Source organism: Bidens hawaiensis, unplaced genomic scaffold (genome assembly GCF_021521415.1).
Source record: "Bidens hawaiensis isolate Kalapana, Puna unplaced genomic scaffold, B.hawaiensis_p1.1 tig00011411_1, whole genome shotgun sequence".
Classification (NCBI taxonomy): Eukaryota; Viridiplantae; Streptophyta; class Magnoliopsida; order Asterales; family Asteraceae; genus Bidens; species Bidens hawaiensis.
Window position 1 is genome coordinate 569,426 of NW_027491889.1, and position 4,809 is coordinate 574,234.

The 4,809-nt window shown below is 37.8% G+C and overlaps 1 non-coding gene across 1 annotated transcript; it reads left to right on the plus strand.

The window, feature by feature from the left end:
- The first annotated feature begins 3,900 nt into the window (after positions 1 to 3,900).
- TRNAG-GCC (transfer RNA glycine (anticodon GCC)) lies at positions 3,901 to 3,971 on the plus strand. Its single transcript has one exon. It is a non-coding gene; the product is annotated as a tRNA-Gly (tRNA).
- The last annotated feature ends 838 nt before the right edge of the window (positions 3,972 to 4,809 follow it).

Genomic DNA, 4,809 nt, shown 5'->3' on the forward strand with positions numbered 1-4,809 from the left:
TGTAGCGCACGTTTATTCGGCCGTAGTTTGAGAGACGAGGCCAGCACATGAAATATAGTGACTTGTTACCTCGTTATCCTCAGCTATTGGTTTGAATCTCAAGTTTATGGTAGACGTACCATTTCCTAAGGTTTAAGGGGTCTTCACCTCTTCTTAAGGGTCATGTCGCCAGTTTAATCCAGAGGTTTAAGGGGTTTTCACCTCTTCTCAAGGGCCTTGTCGCCAGTTTAGGCCTTGTCGCCAGTATATTTGGGACTTGTCGCCAGTTTAGGCCTTGTCGCCAGTATTTTTGGGCCTTGTCGCCAGAATTTCTGAAATTATTCTCAGGATAATATTGCAGGATATCCTTATGATTAAAAGAACAACCTGAGAGGTAATCTTGTTAACAAGGACAAAGTGGTCTATACCTTATCAAAGTTGATTACTAAATAATTCTGGTATGACTTCCTATTATGCAATGTTCTTTATTTCCTTCTATTTAATGAATTTTATGGCTTTATGTTGATTCATTAACTTAAACCTAAATTTTGTTTCTTATCTCACTTAGATTTCTAAGTTCTAAATGAAATCAAATTTATTGTGAAAATTCGATAACATGAGCGAAGATAAAACACCAACATAAGTCATAAAAGGTTATTCTACTAATATTAAAAGTGCAGGAAAATGATGATTCAGGTTTCACTAAAAAAAGAGCCCATCCACCTGAACCATCATATTGTCTTAAAGCAGGAAATAAAAGGTTTGGGCTTCGTCCTGAAACAGGATCCCTCCACCCAAACCGTTATCCTAAGCATACTACATTATCCTTACATAACCAGAATAAAAATTGTCCAAACAACCATCAAAAACACATAAAAAACACTTGAAAACCAGGCCTAAACCTTATCACCTTCAACTGGTCGCCCTCCTTCTTCTCCGAATCCATCACCTCACCAGCTTTGTTTTCCTTCACCTGCTCGCTAACACCAGCTTCCTTGACCACCTCAGAAGTGCCCGCCATATCATCTTCCTCAATCTTCTCACTTCAGCTTCTTCCTCCAAGCCACAGGGTTCCAGGAATCCATCGTGTAGCCTTTCGCTTGAACTTCCTCTGACATCTTGAGCATCGACTCCAGGATACTGGTGGCTGCACACTTTTTGGCCTCTTCAGGGAATTCAGCCTTCTCCAACTCAAATGAGGCTCTGAGATCCGAAATCTCTTTATCCTTCTTTTTGAGCAGCTTATCCTTGATGTCGGCAACATGCAGAAGATCAACAACCTTAGCCTCAACGTCTTTTTGGGCCAACTCAGCATCCTGGGATCTCTGACGGTAACCTTCAGTTTTCTGTTATCCCAAATTGACATAAGTTTTCTGCAGTTTACTATTTTCATGATAAGCAAAAATACTTACTGTACCAAGAAAGTTGGCAAGAGCTTGCAGCTTCTCCACAGCATCAGTAGTGCTCATATCAGCAAAGGGCTCGGTCTCGGCCGAAGTAGTGGCTTTCCTCTTCTTATGTGCCGCGCTTTTCTGACGGGTCATTGGAACTCTCACTATCGGAGAAGCGGTCTTGGAGTGTTCTTGCTTTACCACGATCCTATCCTCAATAAGATCGTCCAGATCAACTAAGCTGAAAGAAGACTTTGGCTTCGGCATCCCTATACAACAATTTGTCAAGTTATTCCCAAAAAAGTAAAATCCTAAGTATTTCATAAAAGACCCAAAAAACTTACCAGAAGACATACTCTCAACAGACTTTGCAGCACCTACACTCGTCTCTCCCGTTTCTTCTTCTAACCAGAACTCCCTATCCTCTGGTGGAATCTTAAACAAACCCTTAAGCCTCTATATGTATCCTTCCTATACTTTACCAAATCTTTAAACACATCTGCCAATAAAGAAACTATATAAACACAAAATATTTGCAAAAGAAATTCTATCCTAAAGATTTCCTACCCTTGTGAACCCATTTGATAGGCAAATTCATTCCGTCGGGAATAGAGTCACGACGGACAAAAAAGAATTTTTTCTTCCAATCAGGGTCGCTAATTGACACCTTAGGAACCATGTAAAGTCGGCTGGATTTAGATTGAAGACAGTAGCGAAAAGATCCGTAAGTACGAAGATTATAAGTCGCGGCTATCTCGGGCACGCCTATGGATAACCCATGGGTTTTGTTCAGTCGATCTACCGTGGCCAAAACCCTCCACACCATTGGCATGACTTGCGAATACGAGAACTCGATAATGTCAAAGAACTCATTGATAAGCGGGGAAAAGGGTATGAAAGGCCGATTGAAAAAGGATAATAGAAGAAACACACCCGGGTTTTGGAGGAAAAGTCAGCCTTGGCCTTGGAATCGTAGGGTCTAATGATGGCTTCGGTAGGTAGCAGGCCTGAGTCTTTCAGAAATCTGATATCAAGATCTCTAAAGAGACATTGGTCTTCATCGGTGGCCGGAATGAGACCCTGGTCAATAAAATCATCCGAGAGTGCAAAGGAGAAAGGATTGGGCGCTCGAGGGGTTCTCTTCCTTATTATCGATTGGATCGAGAGAAAAATTTCAAGAAATTAAGAAGACAAGAGATAAGAACTAACCTGATAATGAACTGGTGGAAGAGTATTATGATTTGAAAAATTGGGAATGGTTTAATTATAACCTAAGGAAGCGGTTGTGGAGTCTCCTCGATTCCCGCACACGTCACTTCAAACCACAGAGATATTATTGATTTTAAAATTCAAAATTTTTACAGCTGTCACGCAGTAAAAATTGGGGGCAATTGTTGGGTGTAGATTTTCTATCCTCAGGATGAGCTGCGGTTCAAGGGTTCTGAGCTATCCTGTCAATATTAATATTCTAAGGAAGGTACTTTGACTTATTCAATTGTCCTATATTATTTTTATTTGTTTTGCAGATAAGATCACGTGTTAAATATGTTAAAACGAACGTGGATTTACAACGGCTAATGCTTGGACTTCATCAAATGGAACGTGGGCAAGCAACGGATTATGAAGGAAATAGTCTAGGGTTTCCGGTTATTTCAGGATAACAGTTGTAATCTCTTCTTATATATATGAGCTGATAATATAATTAGGCCACACACACACAATTCACTTACCTAGCTACTAGCATTCTATGTAACACTTAGCATTCGATCACTTATCGGCTCCAACATTTGTAATCACCTATTTTTGTATTAATAATATCGACGGTGATAGTTTTCACCGTCCGGGGGTTTTTTTGTGCCGGAGATTACCATAATCATATGCGAATCCGACCAAAAATTACGTTCTTAATATTTGACCGAAGCAATTCGACCAAAGATTACGTAGCTAATTCATGACCGACGTAAGATTATTGTGATCAAGGGTTTTTTCCCTCGTAATCATATCTTTGTATTCAATCTTATTATCAACAAGCACTTCACCTCACGCACTAATTTGATCAAAAGTTGTTTGACAATTTTTGACCGAAACAAAGAGTATTTGGAGATGTTGGATAAAGGTTAACAATTTTCAAGGGCATATAGATTAGTCTTAATTTAGTCTTGGTGTCTTGACTTGTTCTAATCTTTTTGTTATATCCTTTTTAGATGCTAAAAGGGAATCTACCCCATGGTATATCGGTGCTTTCTTGCTTGGAGGTCGAGAGTTCAAGTCCCGTGGTAAACATGTGTTTAGTATTATTAAAAGTTTATTAGATTGTCATTTAAAAAAAATCTTGTAATGTGATTTAGTAAAATTAGTAAGGTGTCAAAAGTTAGATAGCCGTGTGAATAGGTAAAATTAAAACATTTCCATTGATGACTCGCACGACTATGTAGTAACTACGTACAGTGCCCTAACAAAAACCTTAGTTGATCTCATATTATTCTGTATGTCAAATAAGAAAATAACGTAGCAACACCTAAACTATACAGCACCAGTGGTCTAGTGGTAGAATAGTACCCTGCCACGGTACAGACCCGGGTTCGATTCCCGGCTGGTGCATTTCTTTTTGGGTTGACCAGAAAATGGTTAAATTGATGTTTAATGAAACAGTTATTCAGAACGGAAACTATATGTGATTGCATTTTTCATAGAATTTATGATGTCAACTTTTGTTCGCAAGCGCTCAAGCAGTATATACTATACAATAATAACATTGCCCAAATAAGAATTTCATCATTTTTCAATTATTTTTTCTCTTTTTTCTATTTAGATATATTCAAAAAACAATAAAAAGAGTGGATATAGGGGATGGAAAGTACCCCTTAAATATTGGGGATAAGTATGATTTCTAAATAAAATATGGGGGTGGGATATGAGGACGGGGTTGGGAATAAGGGTAGTTGTATACCACCGTTCTGTTTTTCACATTTTTATTTTAAACCTTGAACCTTATTATGTTGTTATTATTGTTTTGACTCTTGTTATATATAAGGGGACAAGTTATTCTACAAAGGTTTATAAAAATGAGAAGTGTGAGAAGCCATAAATAATTGACATGTGTTAAGTGATGACCAAATGAAAAAGGGTATAAAGGTAATTGTACACATTTTCTCTCCCCACATGCAAGGCACATGTTAATACCCCCATCATTTTAGAACGTTTATAACTTTTTCGTATGATATTTAAAAAAAATTCATCATAATAACAAGCGTTTTTTTTATCTTTAATATGAGTATGATTTTTGTTATATAAAATTGAAAACAAAAATCACGTCATTGTGTCTTTTCGCACACTATTGTGTCTTTTTCGCTTATCATTGTGTCTTTTCGCTTATAATTGTGTCTTTTTTTCGTCATTGTGTCTTTTCACACACCGTTGTGTCTTTTTTCGCACACCA